We start from the raw sequence: 18491 nt of genomic DNA on the forward strand, positions 1-18491 counted from the left end.
CTGGGTAGCCTCCAACCTGATGGCATGAACATTGACTTCTCTAACTTCCGTTAATGCCCCTCCTCCCCTTCTTACCCCATCCCTGACATATTTAGTATTTTTTACCCCTCCTTTTTTTCTCTCTGCCCATCACTCTGCCTGTTGTCCATCTCCCTCCGGTGCTCCCCTCCCCCTTTCTTTCTCTCTAGGCCTCCCGTCCCATGATCCTTTCCCTTCTCTAGCACTATATCCCTTTTGCCAATCACCTTTCTGGTTCTCAGCTTCATGGGGTTAAGGTTTAGGGTTACACCGGAAGACCCCCTCTGGTCTTCTATCATTTCGCATTTTCCCCTCCCGCTCCTACTTTCAACTCTCTTACTATCTTTCCTTTCTGTTAGTCCTGATGAAGGGTCTCAGCCTGAAACGTTGACAGTGTTTCTCCCTATAGATGCTGCCTGGCTTGCTGCATTCCACCGGCATTTTGTGAGTGTTATTTTAAGTTTATACTAATGTGTGCTTATACCGTAGTCTGCTTTGGCAACACAGTGCTAAACTTAATGGCACTTACTACCTTGTCTATGTATGCCCAATATAACAACGAACTTGAACATTGGGAGAAGGTGATGGAGTGAATGGGATTTAGGCTTGTCTTGTGGGCCCTGGAGCAAAAGGAGAGAATATCAATCAGTGGAAGGCATTGGGGTGGTGCTCAGAAGGATACAGAGAAATGGGGGAGAGATGGTATTAGTGTAGAATAACAGGACTGGAAGAAGAAAATGGGCCCAGGGTAAGATGATGGGTTTGGTGAGAGGAAGTGGGCTGAGGAGGTGTCAACTAGATTAAAACATGAGAAGAACAACAATAATTTGGAGGAACACATGAAGCATCAGAGGAATCAAGGTCACGTCTATTATCACTGTCTCATACGACGTGAAATCTGTTGTTGTTGAGCCAGTGGAGAGGTATAAAGTTACAATTAAATGGTACAAAAGAAAGAACATTGAAGTGGTGTTCGTGGACCATTCAAAAATCTGAAGGCGGAACGGAAGAAGCTGTAAATTGTTGAGTGTGAGTCTTTTGTCTCCTTTACCTCTTGTTAGTAACATCAAGATGGTATGTCCTGGATGCTGAGGGCCCTCAATGATGAGTACCGCTTCTTGAGGCACTGACTCCTGAAAATCTCCATGATGGTGGGGATGTTTTGTGCCCATGATGAATCTGTCTGAGCCTACAATCTTTTGCAGTCTCTTGAGATCTTGTGCATTGGAGCCTCCATACCAGGAGATGATGCAACCACTCAGAATGCTGTCCACCTTACATCTAAAGAGTCTTTGGTGATATACCAAAACTCTTCAAACTCATTATAAAGTAGAGTTACTGGGGAGCTTTCTTTGCGGTTACATCAGCGTGTGTGCCCAGGATTGATCCTCTGAGATGCTGAGACCCAGGAAGTTGGAGCCATTCACACTTTGCATCATTGACTGCTTAATGAGAACAAACTGAAGGATGCAATAGTTTCCATTCTCAGCTTCTTACTTAATTAGATTCGAGCACTGGGGTAGCCTTTGAGTTCCTGAAGATTCACTTTTCTTGTCAAGTGAAGATTCTTTTATGGCTGTAAACCCTTAAAAGATACAACTGGGCTGAGGAAATCATAAACACGAGAAAGTCTGCAGATGCTGGAAATCCAACGCAACTCACAAAAAATGCCGGAGGAACTCAGCGGGTCAGGCAGTGTCTATGGTAATGAGTAGATAGTCATTTGGGCAGAGACACTTCTTCAGGACTGGGAAGAAGGAATGATGCCAGAATAAAAAGGTGGGGGGTGGTGAACGAGAGTAGCCTGCTGTGCGGAAAAGGTTAAGGGCTGGAGAAGAAGGTAAGGAAATCTGGGTTGAGCTCATACAGAGTTACAGAGGGTGAAAATTTAATTGGGTTGAATTTGCTTATCAATTTCAGGCTGGTAGTTAAAACGTAAGTCAGGAACTAGCAGAGTTTTTAAAGTTGTTTTGCAACAAATAACATTATATGATGTTATGATGGTTAATTTGTGCTTGGACCAAATATTCTTTCATACAAGTACAGTTCTATGATTGCAGTTTTTACTGTTGCAGTCATGACAAATAACAACAAACGATTACACTTTTTTAATTCCTCTTTCTTAGTCTATCAGTCCTCTTTTGTTTCCTCTCCCTCGTGCACCTGCACCCTCTGCACTGTCCTTTTCCTTATTGCCAACTTTGCTACACCATCCGCTTCCTGGTGGTTCAGCTCACTATGACTGTCTTCCATTTGGCAGTACTCGAGACACACAGCAGGTCAGGTAGCACCTGTGTACATCGTAACAGTTAACGATTCATTTGGCTTGTTTCACCCCTCCATCTATGATGCTGCCTCCAGCACAGCTCAATGTCCCCAGCACTTTTTAAAATTCAGTATTCCAGCCTCCCAAGTACATTGTTTCAATTATTTCATTTAGTGAACACATTTTAATATTTTCTTTCAAGAATAATTGCACAGTGGAGATGTGGCGTCACTAATGCTCTATGCCATCTTGATATCTGTTTTAGTTGAGATGCTTATGAAAGTTAACAACCTTAACAGCTAGACAGGGCCAACTAAAGACTAATTAGTATTTAAGAAGAATGAACAATGACATGTTGGACAAATTCCAAAGTTAGGCTAGTGTTTCATCCTATCTACAGTACCATTCAATGATGTCTATATCTGTCTTTGATTCAGGCTTCTTCTGAATTCTATCACCCTCTGCTGACAGATGTGTCTTGGCCTTTTGCTGGGTAATTTCTCTCCCTAAGCCTCTCTGTCTTCTGCTTTTTTCATCCAAGATGCTTCTTTAAACAGTATCTTTCACTCAGCATGTTACATATCTCCACATGGCTTTGCCTCTAGCCTCCACTGATAATGTTCCTATGTAGTACCACGGAACATTTTGTTACATTAAAGATGCAGTGTAAATGCCAGTGCTTGTTATTGTAACGTCCAACAAGGAATTAAGTTGGAATTTTAAAAGTGTGACCATGGAATGATGATGCTGTAAAGGTCTTGGATTAGCCAGATCTGAATAGTGTGAACTCACTTTGCAGATATGGCAAAAGTTACACATTGTTAGAGCAGAAGTGTTACACATTCTTTTTAACTGTTAATTTACATTGAAGTTAAGATGTCTTTTTAAGGTAAAAATGCTTTCAAAATATTTGTGCTGCAGCATTCAAGGCTCCAGCTGTGCAGTCTTGCTCTTGCTGCCAAGCTGTCCTAACAACAATGTTTTTTTTAAGCCTCCTTGCTGAGGAACCTGACCTTCTCCAATCCCTAATGGGCAATAAAACCCCTTTAATGTCTGAATGGTTGGCAAGATGGTATAACACTACTCCACATTCTGACATGCCAGTGGGTAAGACATACGTCAATTTTCCTTTATCAAGCACTGAATTACAAACTACCATGGGAGCTTTTTTAAACTCACTTTTCATAACCGATTGACAATCAGATTCCCTGCAGACTGTGTTGCTAGAGGTTGTGCTTGGCTCTGAGCTGCTATTTAAGCTTTCCGAATTCTTCATTACTGGCTATTTACTTTGAAAAATGGCTGATTTTGTTAACGTTGAACTCATTCCCTTTGTGGTCCAGTAATAGTTTGTCAATGGATATTAGTCAAAGGAACAGTTTGACAAAGGAACAAATCTGACTTGACTTCTGGTGCTAGTTTGTTGATGGATATTTCCTAAGTTGCTCACTACATTTCTTTCCACCCACACTCTGACCATGTTCACTGGTTCCATTTTATGTCAGAGAAATTTGTATATTACTCAGCCTGAGATTCTTACTCTTCACAGACATCCACAAAACAGAAGAAACCCCCAAAGAATGAATAACAGGAAATCCTAAAGCCCTCCTCCTCCCTCCCATGCACAAGCAGCAGCAAAGCATCAACACTTCCCCTTGCTCCACTTGTTCCAGCAGGAGGCATCAACGCCCACCGCCCACCACCCACCAAGAAAACAATATCAGCAAAAACCATTCTTCACCCAACAATTCATCATGCCACAGGCTGTCTTCCTCCCTCACTAACAAGGGACAGAGAGATGCTCTTTCACAGCGAGAGGGACCAACAAACAACTTGCTGTTTCAATGTTACAGTCTGCAGTGTTGCTTTTTATTCCGAGAATCAGCCGCAGCGAACTCCTCCCCATCATCGAAAGAGTGAGAGAGCCTGAGTGCAGAGGCACCTGACAGCCGCACCCACTGCCCTGATGCTTTGATCTCCCGCGATGCCTCAGTTGCTGACACTGGCGAGGAATTCAAGTCCACAGGGTCGTACTAGGCTACATCCCAGGGCATCTGTCTTCCAAGCCACTGCTGAAGATATTGAAAATAGCCAGTTGGGAAACTCTGGGAACGGGAACCCAACCACCATAAGAACTGTGGTTTGAGTGCAGTGTAGATTACGGTTCTGACAGAACCCCGTCCGTGCTGAAAAGGAAAAAAAGACGTTAAAGAGATTAAATTGAACTGCTTTGCAGGTGAGCTCATAGAAATCGCTCTCTGATGCCATCTTAGCTCCAACCCCAGCCATTTTAGCTCCGTTCCCAGATATCTCTATCTTTATCATATTTGAGCTCATATTTCCTCTTTCCAATCCAGTATTCCTGATATGTTTTGATTTTCCTTAACTAAAGATTCCCCATCACTGTGCCCTGTGACCTCATGCATATCCTCAATCTCTTCTGCTCTTGTTAGTTCTCCTTCCAGAACAGTGGCAGTACCTTCTGTCCCATCAGCCTCCACCATCTCCCCACCTTCAGCAATATCACAAATGGACGGTGTCCTTGATCAACCTTGAATCCTTGATTTGTTTGAGCTTCTTCTCATAATCTACATTCCAAAGCATTCCATCCAGATGAAACTACAACTAGCAGGAAATATGTTCCAGATGCTGGGAGAGTCCAGTACCAGAGGGCATGGTTTGAGAATAAGGGGTAGGTCATTTAGGACAAAGTTAAGGAAAAACTTCTTCTCCCAGAGAGTTATGGGGGTCTGGAATGCACTGCCTCGGAAGGCAGTGGAGCCAATTCTCTGGATGCTTTCAAGAAGGAGCTAGATAGGTATCTTATGGATAGGGGAATCAAGGGATATGGGGACAAGGCAGGAACCGGGTATTGATAGTAGATGATCAGCCATGATCTCAGAATGACGGTACAGGCTCGAAGGGCTGAATGGTCTACTTCTGCACCTATTGTCTATCTTTTTAGTCCACAGATGTGACTCATTGATTTCAATTGCCTGTCTCTTTAATACTCTATTTCATTTCCACCCTCATGGTTTCCTCCAGTATTACAGTGAAAATAAACAAAAAGCATCTGAACGGCTTGTATTTGTGTACCTGGAGGATAGCATTCTATTCTGATCACCCCATTATGGGAAGGATGACGAGGCTTCGGAGATGGTGCAGAAGAGGATGCTGCCTGGATTAGAGGGTATGGCCTCTGGGGTGAGGTTGGACAAGCTTGGGTTGTTACTTTCCTCTGGAGTGGCAGAGGCTGAAAAGAAATCTGATCGTAGTTTATAAGATTATGAAAGACATTGATAGATGGTAGCTAGCTTTTTCTCAGGGTCAAAATACATATTGCCAGTGGGAATACATTTAAGATAAGAAGGGAGTAAATTCATGTAAAGAGTACTGAGCAGGTTTTTTTCAATGCTGAGAGTGGTGTGTACCTGGAATGCACTGCCGCGGGTGGTAGTAGAGGTATGTATGTTAAGACCATAAGATATAGGAGCAGTATTAATCCATTTGGCCTATTGAGTCTGCACCACCATTTCATCATGGCTGATCCATTTTCCTCTCTGCCCCAAGCTCCTGCCTTCTACCCATATCCCTTCATGCCCTGACTACTCATGAATCTATCTACCTTTAATGTACCCAGTGACTTGGCTGCTGGTGGCAACAAACTCAACAGACTCACTTCTCTCAGGCTAAGGAAATTTCTTCTCATTGCCGCTCTAAATGGATACTCCTCTATTCTGATAGAGGTGTTTAAGAGTTTCTTAAGCACATGAATATACAGAGAATGGAGGGATTAATTTAGCTAGATGATTAATTACTTGTTTAATTAGTTTGGTACAACATTGTGGGCTGAAGGGCTTGTTCCTGTGCTGTACCGTTCTATATCTATGTCTACGATCACTGATATTGGGAACCAGATGCAGGTGTTGAGGAAGGACAGGGTGGTAAATGGCAATGCATCATTTAATTTGGACCATTTGTTTGACCATCCATTCAGGCTAGTGATGTAAAGTTCCAATGCCTGTCCATGAACTGTAGCCTCTTTGAGAATTCTCAGTCAAAAAGCAGCAACGACAGAACCTGATTGTAGTTACAGCCGTTAAGGAGACTGAGATACTGCATGCATCCAAATGTTATGGAATTGGGTGTAAGTTAACAATAACAGGAATTGGACTGTGTTTTGTATTCTTTCAATAAAAATGGGTTTGAGAACACCTGGGAGAAGATACTGATATATCCCAAGTGAGGATGTCAGATTCAGTGAACAGTTCCAGGTTATGTCACCAGCTTGCTTACTGAAATGAAAATGAGGAAGGTGAGCAGTACAACAGAGGAACAAGCTAATAGAGCATCGTGAACCCGGTGTAATTTAGATGGAACAATAGATGCCAAGGCTTTTCAAACGACCTACAATTACCACTTGCACATGAGGAAGAACAGCAGAGAGAAGCAGTACATAATTGAACCGACAGTTTGATGAGCATACAATTAAAGAGTGACTTTGCAACCAGTGTTTTCCTGAAATCAAAATAGAGGTTCTTATGTATCAGGTTAAAAGATACTAACTTTCAAAAATGTTTGTGTCAGCTTAGATCAACTAACATAATTAATATTTTAACTATGTTTCAGACAAAGATATATGCACTGGGTCTTTAACTTCCTATTCTTTCTCAGTCTATGCCACAAATAGATTTCATTCTTTATCATACCCTAATGGCTATTCTGTATTATTTTTTCTCATCTTATTTATACAGTCTTTCACTAATGGAGAACTCATGTTAGGAAGTAAGCAATTAATAGCTGAAGACCTGCCACCACTACACACCAAACCCTTCCCCCCATTCAATTCCTCAGCTCCTCTTCTGTACTAGTTTTCCATAGCCTTGAATTTCCTAATCTTTCAGAAGTTTATCTTTTTTTTTAAACATGCTCTCAATGATCCAGCTTCCATCGCTTTCCAACTCCGATCACTTTCCAGCTTGGAGAATTCAAAGCCTCTGCTAGCAGAGAGAAAAAAAAAACTGTTTGCTTCTTATATTCTAGATTTTCGAGCTTCAGAACTGAGGTGTTGGATTTGAACTAAAGTGAAATGGAATGTTTGTGCTGGCCTTTGGCTGATGAACCTAATAATTTCCCCACTGAGAGCCACCAGCAGGGAAATTGATGTCTGGGAAAGATGAGGCCAAGTTATGGCTAGATTTCCGGACTGATAGGAGAAATGGATCTCTTGTGTCCTGGGAGGATGGAATCACATGAAACAAGATGCTTTTGGAGCATGCAACATGGAGACTGGCCATTTGACCCACCATGTCTTTAGAGACCATCAGATACCTAGGTTTATTAACAGCTCCTAAATTGTTCTGTAGATGTCAGAAAGACTTTAAGGAGCCAGCAAATAAGTTATTAACCACAAAATGCTCGGTCTCCTACCTGCTTGTAGTCAAACTAGTTATGTTGTTGAAGACACAAGATATCATGGATGCTGGAAATCTAGAGCAACACACAAAGTACTGGAAGAACTCAGTGGGTCAGGCGGCATCTGCGGAGGTAATGGACAGTCAACATTTCAACCTGAGACTCTACATCAGGATTAGAAATAAAGAGGGGAGATAGCTGGTTTAGAAGTGTGAGGAAGGGATGGAGCAAGGGGTAGTAGGTGAGGGGGTGATCTGCGGTTGATGGAGGAGGGGGAGCTTGAGTGATTTCAGAAGTGGGGAGGAAATAGGTGGAAGTGACAATGGACTGAAAATGCTGGAATGTGATAGTAGTGGACAGTGGAGCATAGAATATAGGGAGTGAAGTGGGGAGAGGAATTGGTGGGAGGAATGTGTGGAGGATGGGCAGATGGAGAGGGTGAGGAAGGGGAAAGAGATGGGTGTTGGGTGCTGGTGAGATCAGGGGAAAAGAGAAAAAAGAAGGGGTAGAGAGGAATGGCTACTGGAAATTTCAGAATTCAGTGTTCATGCTGTCAGATAGAATGTGAGGTATAGCAATAAGTGATCCAGCTTAAACATATACACAGACACTCTTTCTACTGTCCATTGAGATGAAAGACTCCTGACTCCCAAGAGAAACTGTGAAACCCTAGTCCCAACTTCAAACATAAGAGGAAACCTGGATTCACCTATCCACCACCCTGTCTAGACCCTTCAGGATTGTGTATGCTTCAGTCAAGTCCTTTCTATCTCTTTTATGTTCATAGCCTGTCCAACCTTTCCTCATAAGGCAACCCAGTATTACCTTCTTTCTGAAATGCTTCAATGTACAGGTGGAGACTCCAAGTAAGTCTCTACCAAGGTTTTCTTTCTCTTTTAGTACATAGACAAAGTGGTGAGAATGTGTATGTTCTTTGTGTGAGAAGTGAGAACACTGGGGGACCTCCAGTCTCCCTGATAACTACATCTGCATGAAGTGCATCAAGCTGCTGACACTTAAAGACTACACTGAGGAACAGGAACTGCAGCTGGATGACTTCTGGCTCATAAGGGAGAAGATGGAGGTGATAAGTAGGAGCTACAGGGAGGTAGGTATCTGGATACCTGTCAGGAGAGAGAAAGGGAATAGTCAGCCAGTGCAGAGTACCTCTGTGGCCATTCCCTCAGAATAACTATACTACTTTAGATGTTGAGGAGGATGAATTACCAAAGGCAAGCCACAACAACTTGTGGTTCAAAAGGAAAGGGGGGAGAAGAGGTGTGCAGTAGTGATCGGTGATTCCATAGAGGAGCAGACAGGAGATTCTGTGGATGTGAAAGAGACACCCGGATGGTATGTTGCCTTCCAGGTGCCAGAATCATGGGTGTCTGAGATCAGGTCCACAGTACTCTAAAGGGGACGGGTGAGCAGCAAGAAGTCATGGTACATATTGGTACCAACAGCATGGGTAGGAAAAGGGAAGAGATTCTGTGGAGTGAATACAGGGAGTTGGGTAGGAAGCTGAAAAGCAGGACCTCCAGGATAGTAATAAATGGATTCTGCCTGTGTCATGTGCCAGTGAGGGTAAGAAGAGGCAGATTTGGCAGGTGAATGTGTGGCTGAGGAATTGGTACAGAAGGTAGGGTTTGAGATTCTGAAACATTGGGATCTCTTCTGGGGAAGTTATGATCTGTACAAAAATAACGAGGGGGACCGATATCCATGTGGGCAGGTTATCTAAAGATGTTGGGGAGGCTTTAAAATAATTTGGCAGGGGGATGGGAGCTGGAGTGATAGGGCTGGGGATGGGGCAGTTGGTATACAAGTAGATGCAGTGTCTAATGAGTCTATGAGGAAGGACAGGCAGATGATAAGGCAAAATTGCAGTCAGTGGGATGAGTTGAAGTGTAACATGGGGGCAAAGTTGAAAAGGGTGATGAATACAGGATGGAAGGTGTTATGTTTGATTGCATGCAGTATACAAAATAAGTTAGAGATGATCTTGTAGAGTAAACCCTGATGGAAGTTATATACAGGACTCCAAACAGTAGCCAGGATGTGGGGTACAAACTACAATAGTAGATAGAAAAATCATGTAACAGGGGCAATGTTACAATAGTTGTGGGGGTTTCTATATGCAGGTAGATTGGGAAAATCACATTAGTGTTGGATCCCAAGAGAAGGAGTTTATAGAATGCCTATGAGATGGCATTTCAGAGCAGAGTGATCAAGCCCACCAGGGAAAAGGCAATTCTGGATTGGGTGTTGTGTAATGAGCAACTGGAAAAATGAAAATGTACCCCATTCTTTAAGAATGGAGGGAGGTGGAAGAATGGAAATTAAAGGCAAGTTAGCCTGACAATGGTTCGGAAGATGTTAGGGACCATTATTAATGATGATACTTCTGGGTACTTGGAGGCGCATGATAAAATAGGCCTAAGTTAGCATGGTTTCCCTAAAGAGGAATCCTGCCTGTCAAATCTGTTGGAATTCTTTGAGGAAATAAGCAGAACAGATAAAGGAGAATTGGTGGATGTTGTTTACGTGGATTTTCAGAAGGTATTTGACAAGGTGCTGCACGTGAGGCTGCTAAATAAGATAAGAGTGCATAATATTACAGCTATGATACTCGCATGGATGGAAGATTAGCTGACTGGCAGGAGGGGCTAAACTCTTTATTTTCTGGTTGGCTGCCGGAAACCAGTGGTTTTCCGTATCAGTCTGTGTTTGGATCACGTTTTCTTACATTATATGTCAATGATTAGGATAACCGAATTGATGGCTTTGTGGCCAAGTTTGTGGAAGATGAAGATAGGTGCAGGGGCAGCTAGTGTTGAGGAAGAAGGGAGTGTGCAGAAGGAGAATAGGCAAAGAAGTGGCAGATGGAATATAGTGTGGGGAAGTGTATGGTCATGCACTTCGGTAGAAGGAATAAAGGCGTAAACTATTTTCTGAATAGTAAGCAACTTCAGAAATCAGAGGTGTCAGGGGGACTGGAGCTTCCTTATGCAGGAGTGCCTAAAGGCAAGCTTGTAGATTGAGTCAGTGGTGAGGAAGGTAAATGCAATGCATTCATTTCAAGAGGAGTAGAATTCAGACCACACTTGGAGTATAATGAGCAGTATTATATCTGAGTAAAGATGTGCTGGTATTGTAGAGGGTCCACAGAAGGTTCACACAAATGATTCTGGGAATGGAAGGGTTAAGGTATGAGGAACATTTGATGGCTTGGCCTGTATTAATCTCTCCCTCTCCCAGTGTAGAGTGCCCTACAGCTTCAAAACATTGTCCCTGTACCTAAAAAGACCAAGGTAGCATGTCTGGACAACAGGTGTCTTGTAGCACTCACTCAATAATAAGCAAATGCTTTGAGAGGCTGGTCAAGGACTACATTTTCAGCTTGCTACCACCCAAACTGGATCCCCTACAATTCGCTAACCGACACAACCAACCGACAGATGATGCAATAGCCACAGCTCTACATGCCATCCTTGCACATCTAGAGAAGAAGGATGTTTATATGAGAATGTTGCTCTTGGACTACAGTTCAGCATTCAACACCATAGTTCCCTCCATGCTTGACAAGAAGCTCAGAGATCTTGGCCTTTACCCTGCCTTGTGCAACTGGATCCTGTCCGATCACTGGTAGGTGGTAAGAGTGGGCTCCCTCACTTCTGCCTCTCTGACACTTAATACAGGAGCCCCACAAGGTTGTCTCCTAAGCCACTTCCTTCACTCTCTGTATATCCCATGACTGTGTTGCCACCCACAGCTCCAATCTGCTAACTGACTTCGCTGACAATACTACATTGATTGACCTAATCTCAAATAATAATGAGAAGGAGTCATCACCCTGACAGTGATGTCAAGAAAACAACCTCTCCCTTAATGTTGCAAAAACAAAGGTGCTGGTTGTGGACTACAGGAGGAATGGAGACAGGCTCACCCCTATTGACATCAATGGTTCTGGGATTGAGAGGGTGAACAGCTTTAAGTTCCTTGGCATAAACATCACCAAGGAGCGCAGCTGTGTGGTGAAAAAAGCACAGCAGCACCTCTTTCACATTAGATGGTGAGGAAGTTTGCTATGGGCTCCCAAATCCTAAGAACTTCTACAGGGGCACAATTGAGAGCATCCTGACTGGCTGCATCACTGCCTGGTATGAGAACTGTACTTCCCTCAATTGTAGGGCTCTGCAGAGAGTGGTGCGGACACCCCAACCTATCTGTAGATGTGAAATTCCACTATTCAGGACATTTACAAAGATATGTGTATAAAAAGGTCCCAAAGGATCATTGGGGACCTGAGTCACCCTCACCACAAACTGTTCTAGCTGCTACCATCAGGGACATGGTACTGCAGCATAAAAGCCAGGACCAATAGGCTCTGGGACAACTCCTTCCATCAGGCCATCAGACTGATTAATTCACACTGAGACAGTTGTATTTCTATGTTATATTGACTGTCCTGTTGCGCATGCTGTTTATTACAAATTACTATAAATTGCACATTGCACATTTAGATGGAGACATAACGTAAAGATTTTTGCTCCTCAGGTATGTGAAGGATGTAAGTAATAAAGTGAATTCAATTCAGTACTAGCTGAAGTTTAGAAGAATGACAGGGATGTAATTGAAATCCATGAGATATTGAAAGGCTTAGATAGAGTGGATGTGGACAGGATAATTCCTGTCCTGGAGGAGTCTAAGATCAAAGGGTACAGCCTCAGAATAAATGGACATCCATTTTGGAAAAAATGAGGAGGAATTTCTTAAGCCAGAAGGTAGTTTTTCTGTGGAGTTCATTGCCATAGAATGCCGTGGAGGCAAAGACATTTTGTTTATTTAAAGTGGAGGTTGGTAGTTGCTTGATTAGTTTTGGGTTTCAAAGGTTACAAGGAGAAGGTTGAATTGGGTTGAAAGGGATAATAAATCAGCCATGATGGAATATTGGAGCAGAGTCGATGGGCTGTATAGCCTAATCCTATTTCTATATCTCATGATCCACAAATTGAGACATCAATATTATAGTGTGAGCCTTGATTACCACAAAAGAGGTGGGGAAGATCTTAAATGGATTTTTTGCGTCTGTATTTACTCAGGAGATGGACATAGAGTCTGTAGAAGTGAGGCAAAGCAGCATAAAGTTCATGACCCCTATACAGATTACAGAGGAGGAGGTGTTTGCAGTCTTGATGTAAATTAGAATGGATAAATCCCCAAGGCCTACTAGGTGTTCCCTCAGAAATTGCAGGGACCTTAGCAGGGATATTTAAATCATCCTTCGAGGTACTAGAGGACTGGAAGATAACTAATGTAGTTGCACTGTTTAAGAAAAGCTGTAAAGATAAACTAGGAAATGATAGGCCGGTGAGCATGACATCAGTCGTGGGAAAGTTATAGGAAGGTAAATAAAGGTCTAGATAGATGAGTATTTGGATAGATATGGACTAGTTAGAGAGAGATGGACTAGGTAGAGTGAGAGCCTGCGGCATCTTGAACTATTGAGTAAATAGTGATTTTTGATGGGTTCTAGATTATGGTCTCTTTAGGGCTTTGCTATTGCTTGCATGCCAGGTGGAGAGGAGTGGGAGGAGGGTTGATGCTTTTGTTGAGACAGGTGGGTGGAGAGGGGTGGGAGGAGGGTTGATGCTTTTGCTGAGACAGGTGGGTGGAGAGGGGTGGGAGGAGGGTTGATGCTTTTGTTGAGGCAGGTGGGTGGAGAGGGGTGGGAGGAGGGTTGATGCTTTTGTTGAGGCAGGTGGGTGGAGAGGGGTGGGAGGAGGGTTGATGCTTTTGCTGAGACAGGTGGGTGGAGAGGGGTGGGAGGAGGGTTGATGCTTTTGTTGAGACAGGTGGGTGGAGAGGGGTGGGAGGAGGGTTGATGCTTTTGTTGAGACAGGTGGGTGGAGAGGGGTGGGAGGAGGGTTGATGCTTTTGCTGAGACAGGTGGGTGGAGAGGGGTGGGAGGAGGGTTGATGCTTTTGTTGAGGCAGGTGGGTGGAGAGGGGTGGGAGGAGGGTTGGTGCTTTTGTTGAGACAGGTGGGTGGAGAGGGGTGGGAGGAGGGTTGATGCCTTTGCTGAGGCAGGTGGGTGGAGAGGGGTGGGAGGAGGGTTGATGCCTTTGCTGAGACAGGTGGGTGGAGAGGGGTGGGAGGAGGGTTGATGCTTTTGCTGAGATAGGTGGGTGGAGAGGAGTGGGAGGAGGGTTGATGCTTTTGTTGAGGCAGGTGGGTGGAGAGGGGTGGGAGGAGGGTTGATGCTTTTGTTGAGACAGGTGGGTGGAGAGGAGTGGGAGGAGGGTTGATGCCTTTGCTGAGGCAGGTGGGTGGAGAGGGGTGGGAGGAGGGTTGATGCTTTTATTGCTCTTCGTGTGTGTGTGGCGATGCTTTGGGAGTTCACTGTTTTCTTGACATTCATTCTTTGGGGTTTTTTCTTCTGTTTTGAGGAGGACTGTGGAGAGTAAGAATTTCAGGTTGTATATTGTATATGTTCTCTGATACTAAATGGAACTATTGACCCATTAGTGTTAAGGCCCCTATGGTGTTTAGCTTACTTCCCTACAAATCCATCTATGCCATTTTTCTGCATTTTCAAAGCACTGCCGCAAGGAGGTTCTCCTGAATTTATAAATGGGTTTATTCATGACCAACATATAATTCAGCTTCCTGGTTCCAGTTTTGACCAGAGACATTCAGAAACATTTATATCTTACAGACTTCTCTCACCTATCCATCTGCCTTTATTTTATGAAGAAAAGAACCCTTCCTTGCATGTTCAAAATACATAGAATGGTGCTAGAAAGTTTGTGAACCCCGTAGAATTTTCTCTATTTCTTTATAAAAATGAACAAAAATGTGATCAGATCTTCACATGTCCTAAAATTAGATAAAGAGAACAGAATTAAATAATACAAAAATATTGTACTTGTTCATTTATTTATTGAGAAAAATGATCCAATATTACATGTATGTAAAAAAAAGTATGTGAGCCTCTGGGGTTTTTCTTTTCTTCGGTTGTCCATCGGAATCTGATGACGACGTCCACTCCTTTAACGGTGATGACTATGCAGTACTGTCCGGGACCCACAAGTTCTATTGCAGGTGGGATGTGTATATGTGGTAGTGGTGGTAGTGATGGCAACCATGACAGAATTTCTCCTGGCTCTCTTCTGCTGTCTTCTGGTTGTTCTTTCCAACTCCAGAATATGAACCCTGTCCCTACACAGCTGTCGCCAAGTGTTATGGTCAGCAGCAACATCATCCAGGTCCTCGGGTCTGATATTGCACTTTCTTAATGCATTCTTCACCTGATCCTTATAGCGTTTCTTCGGCCCTCCAGCTGTGCGTTGACCATGATGTAGCTGGCCGTACTCTGTGGAGTAGCCGACATGGGGGCATCCTTATCATGTGCCCCAACCACTGCAACTGACGCTGAATGATCATGCCCTCAATACTTATGCAGTTGGTCTTTACAAGTATTTCAGTGTGACAGTGTGAGGCACCCACTCACGACAGGTAATTCCCAGGATATGCTGAAGGCAGCTTATGTGGAAGCACTCCAAGACTTGCTGTGACGGCTGAAGGTTACCCAAGCTTCACAGCTATAAAGGAGGGAGGTGACACAGACTGCTTGGTATACAGTGACCTTTGTGAAGGGACGAAGGCTCCTGTTCTGAAAGACTCTACGCTGAAGTCTCCCAAAGGCAGCTGATGCCTGTTTAATGCGGCTCTGGATGTCGTTGTCAATGCCGCTATCCTCAGAGAGAATGCTCCCCAGATATTTGAAAGATGGCACTACTAACAGCTTTTCATCACCAACAGTGGAGGCAGGTAGGGTGGGTGGGACACTGACACTCCATTGGCAAACCACTTCTCTCTTGGTGGTATTGACAGTCAGCCCCATCCTGCTGTACGCTCTCACCGCCGCAGCAAGGGCAGTCTGAAGATCCTCTGGAGTGTGGGCCACAAGAGCACAGTCGTCTGCATACTGCAGTTCCAGGATCTGTTCTCTACAGAGTTTGGTGGTTGCATGGAGCCTCCTGATATTAAAGAGGTTGCCATCTAATCTGACGTCCACTGCCACACCGCTGCTGTCCTCAATCTCGTGGAGAAGCTTGGTAACACACAGGAGGAAGCGTTAAAGAGCACTGGTGCTAGCACACACCCCTGCCTCTTGTCCTCCTATGGTCACCCAAGCAGTCATCCCATCGTGGAACTGGCGGAGGCTGTTAACAAATTTATTGGGACAGCCAAACCTGAGGTGGACATCCTATAAGAGCTCTCTCTGCACAGTGTTGAATGCTTTGGAGAGTTCGACAAAGGCCATAAACAGGTCCTGATGTTGCTCCCGGCACTTTTCCTGAAGCTGTTGGGCTGTGAAGATCATGTTGATCGTACTCCTGTTCTTCCTAAATCCACACTGCGATTCAGGCAGCATTGACTCGGTGATGTTGCTGATGAGCCTCTGAAGCATCACCTTAGCCAGGACCTTTCCAACAACAGAAAGGAGTGATATGCCCCTACTATTGCCGCAGATGGCCTTGTCACCCTTGTTCTTATAAATGACAACGATGTTTGCATTTCTCCATTGCTGTGGGATGTTCTCATCAGTCCAGGCCTTGGTGATGTACTGCTAGAGGGTGTACCCTCCGTTCTTCAGTAACTCAGCAGGGATACGGTCAGTGCCAGGGGACTTCTTGTTCTTAAGGGAATGGACAGCTGATAGAACCTCCTGGAAGGTTGGTGGTAGACTGAGGTCGTGGATAGGAGGCAGTTTGTCCAGGAAGGGGGGGGGTCTGCGTCAGAATCCTGATTAAGCAGGGTGTTGAAATGCTCAGCCCACCTCAGCAGAATGGTATTCTGATTCTTCAGAAGTGTTAGACCATCTGCTGTTTTCAGGGGAGTAACGCTTCGATTTATTGGGCTGTAGATGGATTGGACAGCATCATAAAAATTATGCATGTCATTATTATCAACAAAGGACTGGATTTCATGTGCCTTTTCAGTCCACCACTCATTTTGTATGGCCTGTATTGTCTTTTGCACTTTCCTCTGAGCTGCCTACCAATGCTGCCTGATGCTGATGGATGATGGGTTATCTAAAGCTGCCTGGTGTGCTTTGTGCATGTCCTTAAGCAAGTTGTGGATGGTGTCTGAGTTATCGTCAAACCAGTCTTAGTGGTTTCTGCTCTTATGGCCGACGGATTGGGCTGCTGCCTCATAGAGTGCAGAGCTGATATAGGTCCACTGTTGTTCCGTGGTATTTTCTGAACTCAGACAAGGTTCCAGCTCCCTTAGTTTCTCAGCTAGGATGCGTCAAAATTCACTTCTTGCTTCTGTGTTTCTCAGGCGATTGTAATTTAGCCGCTTTTTATTGGGATTTTGCAGCTGCAAGGGGGACGCACTTTCATATGGAGCTTGGCCACAATCATACGATGGTCAGTACAGCTCTCTGCACCTCTCATGGCTGATGAGAATATCTTTGATGTCACTACATCTCACAATGATGAAGTCGATCATGTGCCAATGTTTAGAGTGAGGGTGCATCTATGAGGTCTTATATTTTGCCTTCTGCTGGAAGATGGTGTTGGTTATGGTAAGGTTGTTCTCAGAGCAAAGAATAAGTAGCCTAATGCCATTTGCATTGACCTTGCCGTTACCTAGCACTCCACTCCATATCTTGTTGTTCTGTCCCGCCCTAGTGTCGAAATCTCCAAGCAAAAGGATCTAATCATTCTTAGGGATCCGGCAAAGAGCATCATCCAATGGCTGGTAAAAGCATTCTTTGGCCTGATTCTCAGGTGGCAAAGTTGGTGCATAGGCACTGAGATGCATTGCATAACATTTCTTTGCCGGGGGATACAGAGGGTCATTGGTCTTTCACTAATGCCAACAGGTGTTTCTGCTAGACTTGGTAGTGTTCTTGATGGCCAATCCTACTCCGTGGAGATGTCCACCTGTGGGGAGACCTTTCCAGAAGAAGGTGTAACCCATCCCTTCCTCTGTTAAAAGAACCTTCATCCTGGAGCCTGGTCTCACTTAGGGCAGCATTGTCGATGTTGTAGCGCCTCAGCTCAGCAGCGATCAAGGCTGTTCTCCGGTGAGGTCTGTCAGAGATGCCATGGTGTTGGTTATGGTAAGGTTGTGCTCAGAGCAAAGAGTAAGTAGCCTAATGCCATTTGCATTGACCTTGCCATTACCTAGCACTCCACTCCATATCCTGTTGTTCTGTCCCGCCCTCGTGTTGAAATCTCCAAGCAAAAGGATCTAATCATTCTTAGGAGAGTCCAGGAGAGTCCTTACATTCCATGTTGCCAGTTTTAAGTTGTATTGTTTCTTATTTCGAACACAGTGGTGGAATAGCCCAATAGGCATGGTAACCTATCCAGGTGAGTGATTGAATGGGCAATTTTTAGGCCACCTTTTCTAGGCCCTTCCCCAATTGGGGTAAGCAGTCTGGTCCCTAAATAGGGCTGCTCAGTCGCACAGGGGCCTGCTGAAAACAGCTGCCACCCAGTCCCAGCTGCTAGCGACCAAATACCCTGTACTGCTGCCATGCAGGGTTCTGACCAGAAGCTCCCAGTCCATTCATACCTGCTCCCATTTCCAGATGCCCCATTGCCATCAGACTTCAACCATATGTAAGGTCCAGGTATTGTTCACCGTGGTCAGAGGTGGAGACCTGTGCAAGGAAGATATTAAAGTGCCACAGGGGGTGTGCCATCCCCAGTAACACTGTCTTCACCATGATGGGGTAAATCCCGGTGGCAAGGGTGAACCCAGGACAACT

General features: G+C 44.4%; 1 long non-coding RNA gene across 1 annotated transcript in view; it reads left to right on the top strand.

Moving 5' to 3' along the window:
- LOC132380332 (uncharacterized) overlaps positions 1 to 18491 on the top strand; it is an 82294-nt gene that overhangs the window by 384 nt on the left and 63419 nt on the right. Inside the window, exon 2 of the long non-coding RNA XR_009507738.1 lies at positions 428 to 462. This is a non-coding gene — a long non-coding RNA (uncharacterized LOC132380332). The remainder of the gene's footprint in view (positions 1 to 427; positions 463 to 18491) is intronic.

This window comes from Hypanus sabinus, chromosome 23 (assembly GCF_030144855.1).
Source record: "Hypanus sabinus isolate sHypSab1 chromosome 23, sHypSab1.hap1, whole genome shotgun sequence".
In the NCBI taxonomy this organism is placed as follows: domain Eukaryota; kingdom Metazoa; phylum Chordata; class Chondrichthyes; order Myliobatiformes; family Dasyatidae; genus Hypanus; species Hypanus sabinus.